A 16596-nucleotide genomic window follows, 5' to 3' on the forward strand; every position below is an offset into this window, starting at 1 on the left:
CTTATGGAGTTATACTGGTTTGAGAACTTGAGTCACTATTTTAAACTGCTAAAGAAAAACAACTGCTCTCAGCTTGCAGTAGTGGGGGGCCTGCTTCTCATGTTGTTCTCATCCAGCAACTGAGAATTCCTGTGGAGAACTGATGTGTCATAGCTATAAAGCTCCCAGGATCAGATTCCTTACACTTCATTGCTATCCAACATAGTGTTCTCAAACATAAGCCAATTCACATTAATAGAACACTTTCATGTGATCCCAAGGGAAAGAGGTTCCATACACAAACAAGAAGGAAAGCAATACGGAGGGTTATAAAACCAGGGACAGAGTGGTACATTGTTGTTGTTGCTTTTTTAATTCTAGGAGGAAAGCTGGGTAAGTAAATCACAAATCATATTTTTCATTAATCCTTTTAATAATGTACAGATTGGAAACTGCTAATTGGAATTTTAGGCATTACAAAAAGTCCGAGGAAAGATTTTTGCTTACAAGCAAAATTAAAGGCTCATTTTGATGCTTTATGATTTCATAATCTTTTGCATAACTTGTTTTACAATCCACTTAACCTGCAAAGTTTTGTATGTGTGTGCATGCACAGTAGGGGCAGGACGTTTTTTTTATTTCAGTTTTTCTACTGTTAGGAGGCTAATCACAAACTATGTCCAAAACCAGGTTTTTTAAAACATGATAAAACATTTGAAGGGAATAGCTACTTACAAATGTTGGAATTTAATCATGTCTATCTTCCACCAATGCGCTTTTTTCTTTAAGATGCCAGGACAAGCTCTAGGATTTATTTGAGAAAGTGCTGCTTGTTGTCTTTAAATTGCTATGGTCTAATGATAAGAACGTGTTTCCCGTGCAGTATTTCAGTGATAACATTAGCTGCCTATTCATTCAAAACTGATGTTATGCAAATTGTCAATCCATATTCTTAATGACAAGTGGCAATAAAATTTTGTCTTTTCATGCATGAATGAGACTCCCATCAGTTTTAAAACATAAACTCTGGACACATCAATGGCAAATTGTGACTCTTGGGGAGCTGAATCCTTTCACATATCCCTAGTCAGTTGGACTTCTGGCCTTTTATTTTAGAGTATTGATCAGGGTAATACAGTCTTCCACTAGTTAGAGATACATTAGAATTAAATTTTTTGTATTGCTATTTTAACAATGGCATAATATTGATTTATATTTTCCATGTGTAAACCACTGATGCTTATAAGAATGACACTTTTAGAATAAACATTAAACTGCCACTATCATGGAAACTAATTTACAGTAAATCTACCCTCAAATAGGTAGTTTCATGACTTGCCTTAGACAGATGAATGAAGCATAGAACTGTCAGATATAAACTGACAATGTTTCTGGTCCTCCTATAGGCAGAGTCTGTTTGTAGTATGAAGGAGGTATGACCTACACAGTGTTTGTGTATATGAAGAATACTGGCTGTTCTAGAGCTTGGTCTTGCTCCCCTTGCCTCAGTTGTTGAGAATCAGGACTTAGGAGAAAATCATGTTCTCTTTGCGTAGCCTGAGTAAGTGAGATAAGTCTTCTCTCTCCCCTAAAGCCATGGGGTGGCAGCAGAATCTACTTCTGCAGCATCAAAGCTGAAATAGGTAACAGAGCAGTTGTATCCCACAACGCTATCCCCTAATACACACACACTTTTAGGGGGAGGAGATGAAGGGAGAAGAAATGTGGAAAGGCAGACAAGTCAGCCTTCAAGTCAGCGGGACTGCTAGGGGTACCCGCATGGCCCCACAATATTTTTATGGCTGACTTAGAACAAAGTCAGACAGTTGGCTGGTGAATCTATGTAGGGACCATGGATGGTGGATTCATGACTATGCTTTACTCACCCTATGTCCAAAAACCCCTCTATACTAGCTCTTGTTGTGATCTTACCTATACTCCCTAAAGACGAAATGCACCAGGTCTGCTGAATTCAGACCCTTCATATATCTTAAATGGACTGGTGTATTTTTCCTTTAAGGTCTAATCCTGACACTAAAGATCTACTCTTCTACCACCAATAGCAGGGGAAAAGCCTGTGCATACCTGCAGTGACCTTTCACGTGGTATTTAATTATCTACATCCATGCATGCTTCCTTCTTAAAAACAGATCTGTAATCATGGCTGGCTTGGGTGATTTAGGGAGTTCAAAATCACTTTCCATAATTCTCTAGTCACTCTTCCCAGATGTAGGGCTGGGAGGAAGAGTTTAAGAGCAGGGATATTTTTAAATGCTACCTTTTAAAGAGTATTTGTAATTTTAGTTTTTGGATTTGACTTCTAGCATTTGGCAGATTATCTTTAAAAATAAAATTATATGCCATAAATCCAACATGTCAAAGCAAAAATTACACCTCCTCAAAAAAAATCTCTGCTTTGTTCTAGGAGATGTTGCAATTGCCTGTTTGCTACCATAGAGATGGAAGAACTTGTTTGCCAAATGTTTGTCAGAAGTTATGTTTAAAATTCCTAATGCTAACTTTGCATTCAAGTAGGCAGCCTTTACTCTGTTTCAAAAAGAGAACACCAGAGAAGTTGGAAATGTTAAAAAAAAAAAGGATGCACTGTTTTTAATCTTGTGCTAGAGAGGTTAGTCTGTTCTAACGTGTTGTTGAGTATTATATGCAGCTGCCACTTAGGTAAGTCTCTTCGGGGAGATGATCTGTCTTTCTTTGACAAGACTTATGCAGAGTATTATATAAATGTTATCAGTAACAGTGTTGAAAAATTACATAGCAGAGGCTCTATCTACTGTAACATAATCAAAAAGGCAGCAGTCACTATAGTTCATGCTCTCCTCAACTGTCAAAATCCCATATGTCCCCTCAGTCTGGAGTGGCTCAAAAATGTGGGTGCGAGCTTCAGGGCAGACTGTTACAAACCAGGGCACAAATCCCCAATTGGTTGTGTGTTCTATAATTAGATTTCACCAACCAAGTATAAAGTGTGAACTCATCAAGCACCATAAGAGACTTACCATGGAGTCACAGACAACCCCCTTGGGCACTCTGGTCTATCTTGCCAGCCAGGCAAACTTGCCTTTGTGATAGATGGTCCTTAAACAAAAAATCACGATATTCAGGTTAGTCCCAGTCCCAAAGGACCAGTTACTTACCCCATGTCAGTTGCACCTCAGATCACACACCAAAGACAACACTTGTAGCCTATCCTGTAATCAACTAAAGATTTATTAACAGAGAAAAGGAAACACATTATTTACAAGGTTAAAGCAGATTAACGTACACACACAAATGAGTTAGGTTTTGGAACCTAATGCTGTAGTAGAAGCTTCTTTAGAGCTAAGCAGCTTGGGGGTCCTTCCTCATGCTTAGAAATATTCCCCTCTTCAAATTCCAAGCAGCATAGTGATGGCAATTTCTTCTTGGCAGGGATTTTTATTCCCTTCCCCCAGAGTTCAAGATGTGGTGGGGACAAGTGTTTGTGTATGTCCCTTCTTCATGGGTGTAGGGTAAACAATCAACAAAACTCATGTATCAGAGGGGTAGCCGTGTTAGTCTGGATCTGTAAAAGCAGCAAAGAATCCTGTGGCACCTTATAGACTGACAGACATTTTGGAGCATGAGCTTTCATGGGTGAATACCCACTTCGTCAGATGCATGCAGTTTAGTAGACAAAACTTATGTCTACACTGGAATTAAAAACCTGTGGCTGGCCCATGCCAGCAATTTGGGCTCAGGCTAAGGGACTATCTAATTGTGGTGTAGACATTTGGGCTGGAGCCTCTAAGACCCTGCAAGATGGGAAGGTCCCAGAGCTTTGGCTGCAACCTGAGCCTGAACATTACACTGCAATTAAAACAGCCTCTTAGCCAAGTTTCACGAGACTGAGTTAGCTGCTGTGGGCCAGCTGTGGGTCTTTAAGTGCAATGTAGACATTCCCAAAATCTTTTGTCCACAGATGTTCCACAAAGGTTCATCTAGTGTCTACTGGTCTTCTTTTGTTGGCCAAGTCCTGACACCTCTTGTGGTAAACTAGTATTTTACACTTCGAAATGCTTCTCTCCTGAGGAGGGGGTTTTCTAGCTTCATAGCAAACACTTAAATATTGCCTTATAACTTGGGATACAGATATTATAATTGAGATTAATGCATGCAGCAACTCACAAACATTTCATGAAGTCCAAACATTAAACACATTTCTCTGAATCTAGTACCTATTTTAACAAGATTAACACACAGGTGAGCCATGTAGGTTTCCAGCTATGCATTTGTCAGTGTTCAAAGAGGCATAGGCATGAGGTGGCACCTGGTCTGCCAGCATCAAACCCTCCCAGTTCTGAATGGACAGAGTGAGGGCAGGAAGCTTGACCAGATAACTGGGATGCCAGAGATCCATGAGAAATCCTGGGCTAACAGTGTTGACCCCAAGACAGGCACTCTCTCCTTTTGCATTCTATCCCTGTATCCCCCAACCCTTCCAACAGGTGGCAGTAACATACCAATGACATTCATGGTAGAAGTGGTCAACAAATGGAAAACATCCAAGGTGGTTTGTGGTTTCACAGAACTCCAAGTGCACCCATTATTTATTTAGTGATTTTTTTCAGTGACTATTGAAAAATGATTATCAATATTTTGTTTACTAAAAATCCAGTTTTCAGTCAATGAAAAATTTCAGTGAGTATTTTGATAATGACAAAGCACAAAGCAAAAACTTCCATGAACATTTTAATGGAAAAAGCCATTTTTTATTAAAAACTTAGTTTTAAAAAAAACTAGTTTATTTGTTAATAAATCGAACCCCCAGGAAAAGAGTGAGCTTGGACTTTAGTTTGAGCACTGTCCTGTAGAGCAGGTTGGGAAGGGCACCTGTTCACAACTAGTTAAACAACTCTCCTGCAGATAAAAATAAATGACCTAATTGCTCAGAATACAGTCTCTCCGCCACAAACAGCCCCACTGAATGGGTCTTGCTTATGCAAAAACTACAGATTCTGTGTTAGCAGATTGTGGGGCCTGTTGCACTGGTGAGCAGGAGACAGGGAACAGAAGAGAAGGCTGCACAGAGCAACAGTAGCTTGGAGATCTCTCAGGAACCAGTGGGGTATGAGTTTTCCTGTGAAAAGGTAAAGCTGTAGAACCTACTCTAAACTAAAGCAGGTGGTTATCTAGATCCACTTGAGATTTCATTCACCTTGGTGAGAGGAGAGATGCAGGAGCTTCTGAGGAGTGTAGGATGGGGAAGTGTCTGTGGGTCTCTGAGCTGGCTCTTTTCCAAAGTGATTACAGACTACACAGAGTCTCAGATGCTTTTGTGTCAATAGCAAAAACTAGTGGCTGGAGACAATTGACTCTCTCAAGCTTCAACTCAGCACTTACTTCCTCTACCTGTGGGGAAAAGTTTCTGGCTTTTGGTCCATTCAAAAGGACCTTTCCTAACCTGCACTGGTTATTTTCTGGAAAAGTGACCTTTAATTTCTGTGATTGCCTGAGCCTATATCAGTATTCCAGTAAAAGCAGCAAAGAGTCCTGTGGCACCTTATAGACTAACAGACGTATTGGAGCGTGAGCTTTCGTAGGCGTTCAGGTCATTTTTTGTTCTGCAGTGATTGTTGCCAGTGGGATTGTGTTTACATGAGCTCCCTAGCTCTGCATAGTAGGGTTCACAAACAAGTGGTAATCTTCTGAAGGTTACACTTCAATGCACTGATTTCACCTTGACCCAGTACTATAAATTTCAGAGATTAATTAAGAGTCTGATTCTGCTCTCACTTACATCAGTGTAAATCAGCAGTAACTCTGTTTACTTCAATGGAGTTACATTGGTGTAAAGTAAGTGTGAGAACAGAATGAAACAGGCCCATAGATTGTTAATGTTATATTGACAAATTAGTTTTAAGTACCAGTTTCTAAGTACTGCATGACAGAACAAGCTTGTTTTTTTTTTCACTTTTATGTACTATACATCATTAAAAGCACTTGAAACACGGTATCAAGAAAATGGTTGATCACAATACATTTCCAGAAGGCATTGCTCAACAAGTTTGATAAATTATGTAAGGACATATTCTTTGCTTAATTAAATTGATCATAACATGCTGGTTAGGACTTGGCAAATATTTTACTTCACACATTTCACAGCAGGCATATGACTCAACTAACACTTTTAGTTCCAGGTCAGCCACAAGACACCAAAGATCCAATTCTTCAAGTCTTTGCAAAGGAGTTGGGGTTGATTTTGTTTCATATTTAAAGCAGTAACATGCTGCTGGGATCTTTGCGCAGGGGCTTCAAAGCACTCCTGGCAAAAATTCTGACAACTAATGGAAGGGAAGCTTAGGATGATTTCACTGCCTCTGAAATTTGCCTCCCTGAATATTTCTAAATCAGGAATGGGTTGTCAAACTGTCATCTGCAGGATATGTTGGTTCATGGAGGGCTTGCTGGATATATGGTGCTGGCTGTCTTATTTCTAGCTGCTAAATCACATTAAAAGACAGCTAAAATGAATTAAATATTTTCCTGTTATTACTTTTCCATGTAAGCAGTTGTTGTAGCTGCCACACCGATGTCGTGGAAGGCGTGCGGTCAATGTAATAACAAGTGGGAGGGCAGGACCATGAGATGTCATCAGCTATCCCTCTATACGAGGATGATTTCTGCCAGGGGAAAAAATCACTAGTGGGCCTTAAGATGGCTGAGGTGTCCAATTCATACTCTAGAGGTTTTTCCACATATGTGACAGGTGGTTGCTTGGAGAGAGCACAACTACTGGCCGGGATGCTATACCCATTCCTTCCTCCTCTGCCATTTCTCAGCCTCTTGAGCAGTGTTTCTCAAACTTTTGTATTGGTGATCCCTTTCACACAGCAAACCAATGAGTGTGATACCCCCCCTCCGTTATAAATGAACAACACTTGTTTTGTATTTAACCCTATTATAAATGCTGGAGGCAAAGTGGGGTTTAGGGATGGCGGCTAACAGCTCATGACCCCCCATGTAATAACCTTGTGACCCCTGAGAGGTCACAACCCCCAATTTGCGAACTCCTGCTCTTGAGCAAGGCACTTCTCTTCAAAACGAACTGAGGCTTGATGTAGATGTGATGCCACTGCAGTCTATTTGCCAGCCAGCTGATCTCTTCCCAATGTTGGGTGTCCTTGTAGCATTTCCTTTGTCCGCCATGGGGTCCTCTTACCATGATTAAGTTGAGAAAAGAGGACTTGCTTTAAAAGACAAGTATCAGCCATCTGCACACAATAACCAGCCCAACTAAGTTGAATATTTCATAATCTTTGCCTCAACACTAGTGATGTTAGCTGCAGAGAGAGCACTGGCATTGGTGCGACAATCTTCTGATGTGATACGGAGAATCTTCCGAAGGCTGGTTGTTCCACTCCAGATGCTTTAAATGGCTTCAATATGTCATCCATGTCTTGCACCCATAAAAAAGAGTGAGGATGACTAGTGCATTGTAAACCAGAATGTTAGTTTCCATCCACAGATCTCTATCAATAAAGACATGATGGATCAACTTTTTGAAGGTTATGCTGACTCAGTGGATCCTATGTTCAATCTCCCCATCAAGATTGGCTTTTTGGGAGAGGTGACTACCACGGTAAGGGAAATGCTCAACATTTTCCAGGGGTTCACCAACAATGACAATTGGTGGGAGAAGGGGGGCAACTTGTGCTGGGGCTGGCTGGTAGAGCACCTTAGCCGTCTCAATGTTGAGGGAAAGTCTCAGGGTACGGTAAGCACATGAGAAGAGATCTAGGGTGGATTGCAAGTCAGCCTCGGTGTGCATGAAGATAGCACAGTTGTCGGCATACTGAAGATTGATAACAGTTCTGGTGACTTTAGTTTTTAGAATGAAGACGCCACAGATTGAAGAGCTGGCTTTCCATGCCATACTCAATCCCAGTTCCAGAAGAAAGGCAGTCATAAATAAGAATCAAGATTATTGCAAGATATATGGAAAAAAGGATTGGGGCAATAACGCATCCCTGCTTAACCAGTATAGATGAGCATGGATCTGTCTCCAACCCATTACAGAGGACGGTGGTGGTCATCCCATCATGAAGTAGCCTGAGAACACAAATTTACTTTAATGGACAACCAAACTTAGACACCATCTTCCATAATGCTTCAGGATTGATGGATTCAAAAGCCTTAGTTAGGTCAAGAAATGCCATAGACAATGGCTGGTGGTGTTATCTACACTTTTCTTGGATCTGTCATGCAACAAAAATCATATTGGTGGTACCCCAAGATAGTCTGAAAACACATGAGACAGTCTCTCTCTGAAAAAGTTTGAGGACACTTCTACTAAATCACCTCTCTGGCCTCTATTTTTATGAAATGACTGGCATTTCAAAATATTCCCTGAGGGAGGATAATTCCAGACCCCATCTATGCTCTTTGTCTCCACCCATTTCAAATTCTGCACTGTGCTAGCAAAAATAGGTTTCTAGGAGTAAATTGCTAGCATATGCACTTCATAAAATTTTGGTGAAAGAGTGCTGCCTCCTTCTTTGGTCACAAGAGCATTTTTTATTTAAAAGTATGTGAGTGTGTTGGAGGGGGAAAAGGGGGAAAGTGAATAGATTTCTTCACACCTTTGCCATAGAGGTTGGGGAGGATGTGGCTGAATTACCTTGTGCTTCAAACATTCCAGTGGTGTAACATTTGTTACTAGATTTGCCTGATTTGCTACCAGATTTGGGGTATGCTCATTTATTCAGGTTATTCTTTGGGGTGTAGGGGTTCTGTAATTCTATCAATGTACTGTTTGTGTCACTTGTGTTTTCATATGGAGTTCTTCTTCTCCCTTCTGCAAGTCCCCTCCCAGTGGAGCTAGTCTGCAGGACCTAGGTTCCCTAGGGCTGGGTTTCTCCAACCCCAGAACTGATGAACACCCACACATACATTAACAGAGCAAGTCTGAGTGGACTGGGTCAATCAGCACTATCAAGATGACCTCTCATATGTCTTTGAACTCACTGGACTGGATGAAGCAGGACTTTCAAGCTGCCTCTCCTTATATGCCCCTGGGCTCCATGGACTGGGTCAAACAGCACTTTCAAGCTGTTACCCTTATGCGTCCCAGATTCAGCACGTCCCTATCCCAACTCTCACATCACAATCTTACTGGCAGTAGCCTACTTGATGAGCAAACCCCACAGTATTTTGGGCACTGCAGGGATCTTTAACTTAGGTAAAAGAAGCTTTGCTGCAGAGTGAATGGGGGAAGCTAAAAACACAAGAGAGTAAAGTTCAGCAAAAGAAAGAGTAGCAACCAATTTAACCATAAAAGTTATTTATTGAAAAATAGTGATAACTACACAAGGAGGGCTAAACCAACATAACATACATTATTAAAGGTTAATACCTAAAGTAGAAAGGAAAACAGAGAGAAAGAAAGAGAAGGGGATCTCACTGCTCCCTGAAGCTTGAACTGGTCGGGGTTCCCAGGTGATGGTGGTAGCTGAGAGTCCTGAGTGCTAGAGACAGGCAGAGCCCGCAGCATGATCAGTCAGGCGAAGATGGAGTCCCAGTGGAACTGATGCATAGTTTGGGTCTAAGCATCAGAACACTGAGTGGAGGGTGAGTAGGGATTTTTGTAGAGAAAATACAGTGGTTCAAGGGAGAACATTAGATTTATTTATGGGTAAACTGATGACTCAAGGGTTTTCTTTAGGCTAGACAATAGGAGCTGATCACTCTTGGCTATGGGGTGGTGTTTTCTTCCAGGGAGCCAGGGCCGTAGCAACAAAGAACGTGGCCCCCTCCGAACATATGTCCGGGGCCCCTTACAATGCAGAAACTGGAATGCGGTATTTATTTTATACAATATATAGAGTTCATATTATGTATACATAGGCCTACAGTGTACATGTATTCCGTATTTACTCAAAGCGCTTCTTTCGAGCCTTGTTCTCCGCAAATTGGTTAATCAATGCGTCATATCCAGAGATCTGGCAATCTCGTTTTTGATTGAGATAACTGCAACCGCAGAAAGCCTGTCATCTGTCATGGTTGAGCGCAGGATATTCTTGATCAGTTTCATTCTGCTGAAGCTCCTTTCAGCACCAGCAACAGTAACTGGTGTGGTCAGAAGAATTCTGATGCAAATGCAAAGATTCGGATATATCTCCTGAAGGCTGTTCTTGTATATGTACGTTAAAAAATTGTTTGCCATGACAAGTCCTCTCTCTTTCTCGATGACATAAATAAAACGATTCAGTTCCATTATGAGTTTGTTGGCATCAATGTCTCCCATTTTTCTTTCAAAATTTTTGCTGTGATTATCCAGTTCATTTTCTCTGTGACACTGCTTCAGGCTGTTAGCCACTTTTAGGGGCCCCCTTCCTTGCGGGGCCCCCTCCGGTCGGAGGGTACGGAGGGCGCTCCCTACACCTCTGCAGGGAGCTCACAATGCAACTAGGCTGCTTCAGTATTTTGAATATCAATCAAGGATTTATTACTAGAACTGGTCTGATAATTGCTGAGCTGGGTGTGTGCAGGCGTAAGTTCATTAACATCTGGAGCAGAGATTCCCATGATTTAGTGCTTCCCTGCTTTTTCTGGTCCCAGAGTTCAGTGCAGTTCTCTGTTCTCCATTTTGTATGCAAATTGAGATGTCTCCCTGTCCCATCTTTCATGCAGATGAGGCTAGGGGAGTTGTCTCAGCTCTCCATTTTGTATGCTAATAGAGATGTCTTAATCTTGTCACCCTCGTCAGGAGGGGTCTAGGTGTGTCTCCCACCACCCTTCATTGCTCTCTGCAAGTTTTTTCTCTGATGGGTTTTGGTTTAAGCAGAGGCTGGTGGGTGGGGAGTATTTTTCATGAGTCAGACAGGCTGGATGCTGCGCCCTGGTTCCGCGAGAACACAGAGCTGGCTGGTATCACAGTCCCTATGGGGCTGAACTACTCCTGATTGTGGCTGGGATTGGGATCACAGATCAGCTAAGTATCAGGTCCTTAGACAGGAAAGACAATGGCATTGGATGGGATTATAACACTGAAATTGAATGGAAAGAAGTGCCTTGGACTAGGAAGCAGTTTTTGTGGCTTCTTAGCCAGGGACCCTGATTTTTATGGCTCAGGACAGAAAGTTTACAGTGGTGCGTGTCACAGGTTAGGGCAACTGCACCTGTATTCCCCATTTATCATCTCCCAGCTCTTCAGCCATCACCTCTTTTGGGTGGAAACCCATGTCTCGCCCTCCTGAGCAGGGGGTTATCCAGGCTGCACAATTCCTTGCCTACACTGTTATTCCCACCAAGCTAGACTGCCTAAATGAGCAGCATCTGTGCTTTGTGCTCTCCTCTCTCTCTTGAGGATATAAACTATGTAATTGCCCATGGTTAGAAGATGCCACACAGCTTTTTCTAATCAAGCACATTTATTCTTAAGGTGAAAGCATTATATAGAAAACATTAAAAAAAATGCAAGTTCCTATCTGCATGCTAAAAGCTTCTGTCATAAACAGATAGCTAAGGGTTAATGTTCTTTTACCTGTAAAGGGTTAACACAGGGAACCAAACACCTGACCAGAGGACCAATCAGGAAACAAGACTTTTTCAAATCTGGGTGGAGGGAAGTTTAGGGTGTGAGTCCTTTGTTCTTGGTCTGTTCCTTTTCTTGTCTCTGAGAGTGATCTTTCTATCTCCTGGCTTTCTAATCTTCTGTTTCCAAGTTGTAAGTACAAGGATAGTAAGACAATAGGTTTATATTGTTTTCTTTTGTATTTACATGTGTGTAGTTGCTGGAATGTGTTAAATTGTATTCTTTTGGAATAAGGCTGTTTATTCACTTTTTTTCTTAAGCAATTGACCCTGTATATTGTCACCATTATACAGAGACTATATTTTATGTCCTTTTTCATTCTTTTTATATAAAGCTTTCTTTTTAAGACCTGTTGGAGTTTTTTCTTTAGTGGGGACACCAGGGAATTGAGCCTGCAGCTCACCAGGGAACTGGTGGGAGGAAGAAGTCGGGGGAAACTCTCTTTGTGTTAGATTTACTAAGCCTGACTTTGCATACCCTGTGGGTGAGGGGAGAGGGAGATTTGATCTCTCAGTATTTGTATTTCAAGGACTTGAAGCAGGGAATATCCTAGGGTCGTCCAGGGAGGGGAACCTAGGAGGAAGTAACAAAGAAACAAGGGGAGGGGGTTATTTCCCTTTGTTGTAAGACTCAAGGCATCTGAGTCTGGGGGTCCCCCAGGGAAGGTTTTGGGGAGACCACAGTGAAACTGTATAATTCCTGGCTGGTTGCAGCGATATCAGATCTAAGCTGGTAATTAAGCTTGGAGGTTTTCATGCTAACACCCATATTTTGGATGCTAAGGTCCAGATCTGGGAAGAAATCCCAAAGGTCATCCACCAGTCTTATGGGGCCTCTGTAGGCCAAAGTCCTTCCAATCCTTTTCAGGAAGGATTGAGGCCCCTCTTAGACAGAACATCCTGGTGGTTGGTTGGATCAGAAAGAAGGCCTGGAGTCTATTTAAATTTAGGCTATTTATCCAAAAGTCCTCCCTTTGTTTGCTCTCTGGATAATCCAGTTTGAACCAGTATATGCAAGCCTCTCAAAGTGGTGGTACCTCTCTGGAGCTGTTACGACCTGAGTGAATTTTCCTAATCACTCCCAACTGTTCTTAGTTCCTGGAGGGCTGAGGTCACCCTCCCCCACGGAATTACAGACAATTGTTGGCCTACAGTGACACATACATTTAATACAGTAAAATGTCTCCAAGATATTGCAGGAAATTGCCATATCTGTCACAGTGGATTTTTTTATATCTACCTTTTAATAAATGTGTGTTATTTTACCTACAAGATAGGTTGGCACACTATGAAGTCACCATAATTTTAAGGGTGTGTGTATCTATCTATTGCACAACATTTTCTGAAGCATTATCCCAAATTAATGTAATTGGCATGTTATCCCACTCTTATCGTCATTGTTTTTAAAAAATGGCTTCTGGTTAATATATTCTAGTGTGAAATACTTTGTGCTGCCATTATATAAAATATTTGAGAAACTAAAATGATAGCAATTATCTTTACTTGCTGTTGAAACAAGTTGTTTGTGAAACATCCAGACTATTACTCACAGTTTCCATGCAATTCCTAACTGAAAATGGGAAGATTACACACAACCATTTTCTTTATGAAAAAGAGCTGCTGTTAACCACAAGTCTGGAGTATTACACAGTTTTACTAAATCCAGAAGAAAAACTCACCATATTGTGGCTTTTTACATTCATGGTTGGTATAAAACATTTTCTTTCCATTTCTTTTGGAGGAGTTTGATCCATCCTGCCATTTACATGGCAAGAGTATTCAGGGAAGGCAGGCATCAGGCTATTTTCACCAGAGATGACACTTCATATTCTAATCAAATTAGCTTCAAAATGTGTTTAATTGTAGTCTGTAATATATCCTTTACAAGTAGAATTACCAGTCCAAAGCCAATATTCTAATCACAGCAATCACAACAACATTAGACATTTTTTATTAATATAAAGAATATGCCAATAGTTTCTGAAAGTGGTACTAAGTCTTGCAATAAAGCATGAGATTTCTTCAGTGTACCCTACAATCCTGCTATATTTGGCAAATTATAGTCTCATATTTTAGATTAAAGGTTTCACCCTATCCATAGAGCCCCAGATATTTCTAAGAGCAATATTATTCCTTTTCATATTTATTAACTTCACTAATTAAGTCTTGAAAGAGTTTACTCATGCACAAAATAAGTCCTGATTCATCTCTCACTTACACTAGTTTTATATTCGCTTTCTGTTTCTGCACCTTTCTTTTTTCTAAGTTTCTCTCCTTTTTCTTTTTGCTTCTCTCTTCTCCTCCCCACCCCCATCTCTGTCTTTCCTTTCCTGCCTCAATTCTACCTACCACGGGCTTCTGTCCTCCTCTTTCCCCTGTCTGCTAAAATGACCAGCAATTAAATAGTTAATATAGCATTTTAAAGGAACTTCATTAGACTTCAGAGTCAATGCCCCATTGAGATTAATGGGTGTGGGGAAGTCCACACCTCAAAGAGCAATTGTTCCAGCCTGTTTGCAGATTCAGGAAAAAATATTGCAGCTGTTTATTCTTCATATTTTGAAGGTTTTGTTTCCAACCTTTCACTCAACTTTACTGTTTCTGCTTAAAAAACTTAAATCCAGTACATACAACTAAACATTGCCCCAAACTTTTGCTGAATAAGGTTTCCAGTCTCTGGAGCATTCTCCCCAAAGCAGACATAAATTTGAGTTACAGTTACAGCATGGCTAAGCTCAGGACCAATGTGTGTACTAACCATAGTGAAATCCTTATGGAAAAATACAACTTTAAAGAAGAGTGAGCTTCTGACACTGGATACTTTCTCACTGCCCAGCAGTTTGTTTATATTACTGGAAAATGATAACATAAATATAAATAGTACCAGACCCAGGGGGCAAGGTAATGTGCTATGAGTTTAAATCTGTCATTAGGAGAAGCTGATTAGGTCTTATGTCTGTCTAAAGGATGAAGACTTGTGCCATCTGTGACAACAGTGACTGGCTTAGTTACTTATCTTCAACAACTACAGTGGGACTTGGGGTCACTATCCATTACCATGTGATTAGATCACCTTTTTTAAAAGAGCCACCACCATGTGAACAAACCTTCATTTTAGGAAGTGATAATATGTTTAGCAACATCTTGTTCACTAACAATTACTTCAGGTTTTCTGTTTAAGTGATATTTTCTTGATATTTTGAATTCACCTAGTACCTGCTTGCTTATATTTAGTTGCACCATCAAGACAAAATCTAGGTGCATAATTTGCACATTAGCTTTAAACACTAATGTTATGTAACAATATTTATACTGAGGAGACACCAACAATATTAATCAATTGTTTTCCATGTGAAATAAGATAATTAAAAGTGGCTTTATGCCAGCCACTTCTCTCCCACCCTTCTTTCTCTGTACTGCATAATGGCCTCTGTGTGATGTTGCTGTGGTCAGGCTCTTCTTCCTAGCTTGCTCTTAAGAGCCATCCCAAGCAGTCTATTTAGCTCCTCAAAATGTAAAGGGGACTCTGTGAAGGACTGATACAATGTGGCCACTTTAGAAAAACCACTGCTAGGACTTGGTCTGCTCTCCCAAGATGACTACCTTGGATGGAGTCAGTAGCAGTTCTCCCTCTGCAATAATATTCAGGGGTTAGGGAGTTAGCCAAGTTCCTGACTTGTACCCTTGTGTGCTATGTAACCTTGGAGAACTCACTTAACTTCTCTGTGCATCAATTCCCCCTTCTGTTGGTAAGCATTATTATCCCTCTTTGTAAGTCACTGGAGATCCTGGTGTGAAAGGTGTTGTTATTAGTGCTAAGTACAGTCAAACCCCTCCATAACGCCAAGTCGCATATAACGCGACCGCAGGCTGGCTCCCTTTAAGGTACAGTATCATACAGTATGATACTGTACCAATGGTCCCCAACACCATGGCAGGGGAGAGAAGCTGCAGCGCGCACCTGCTGGGGACAGAGAATTCCCAGGCTGATGCCGCCAGTGCTCTCTATCCCCAGCAGGGGGGAGCTGCGGCTTCTCTTGAAGCAGGAGAGAAGCCACGGCCCCGCGCCTGCCGGGAACAGAGACCACCGGCGCCCGCAGCCCCGGAGTTTTCTGTCCCTGGCCGGCGGGGAGCTGCGGCTCCTCTTGCAGCCGGAGGGAAGCCGTGGCCCCGCACCTGCCCAGGACACAGAGCACCGGCGCCTGCAGCCCCGGATTTCTCTGTCCTGGCAGGCGGGGAGCCGCCCTCCTCTTGAAGGGGGAGGGAAGCCGCGGCCCCGCACCTGCCGGGGACAGAGAGCACCGGCGCCAGCAGGTCCCCAGCAGGCAGGGATCCGTGGCTCCTCTTGAAGCGGGAGGGAAGCCGCGGCCCCCTCACCTGCCAGGGACAGACAGCACCAGCGCTGGCAGCCCAGGAGTTCTCTGTCCCGGGCAGGCGGGGGCCCACAGCTCCTCTCCCCTGCTGGGCACTAGGCACCAGGGGCACTAGGCGGTGCACCTCGATGCACCGCTTTGGGGACCCCCTGACTGATTTGTAACCCTGCTATATCGCGACCCCGCATTTAGCGCGTTGGAATTTTTTGGACCACAAAAGTCACATTATAGCGGGGTTTCACTGTATGATTATTGTAAAATATGCTCTTTTTCATGGTGGGGAAGGTTAAAAAACTCTGTTGCGGATAACTGCCAAGCTTCAGTTCATAGAATATTGTTCCAGCTGAGTTTAACATCAGTGTGAAAGTTGAGTCTTTAGAATCAGCTCAGGACGAAGATCATGACGACTAGTAGATTATCCCATTTGAGTTACTGGCTCAGCTGTGACAGAGCTGGTGGTCATTCTGTTGAGCTATTGTTTGCATTGGACTGGACACTGTGCCAAAGTCATGGTCTGACTGTTAACATCCGAGTTTGAGAGGCACCTATCCTGTTGGGATGAGGGACCTGTTTTGGTGCTTTGCCCTCACATATTAAGAGAACCAGTGCACTTTTAGGAGAGAGAATATTGTTTCTCTGTCAAGCCACTCTGTCCAGTGTTTGGTAGGTTGTG

General features: G+C 42.1%; 1 protein-coding gene across 7 annotated transcripts in view; it reads left to right on the forward strand.

Moving 5' to 3' along the window:
• The first annotated feature begins 290 nt into the window (after positions 1 to 290).
• TACC2 (transforming acidic coiled-coil containing protein 2) overlaps positions 291 to 16596 on the forward strand; it is a 226270-nt gene continuing 209964 nt past the window's right edge. For all 7 annotated transcript variants that reach the window (XM_030569225.1, XM_030569228.1, XM_030569226.1 and 4 more), the window contains exon 1: positions 291 to 372. The gene's annotated coding sequence lies outside the window, so the exon portion shown is untranslated. The remainder of the gene's footprint in view (positions 373 to 16596) is intronic.

The sequence above is a fragment of the Gopherus evgoodei genome, chromosome 7, assembly GCF_007399415.2.
Source record: "Gopherus evgoodei ecotype Sinaloan lineage chromosome 7, rGopEvg1_v1.p, whole genome shotgun sequence".
NCBI classification, from domain to species: domain Eukaryota; kingdom Metazoa; phylum Chordata; order Testudines; family Testudinidae; genus Gopherus; species Gopherus evgoodei.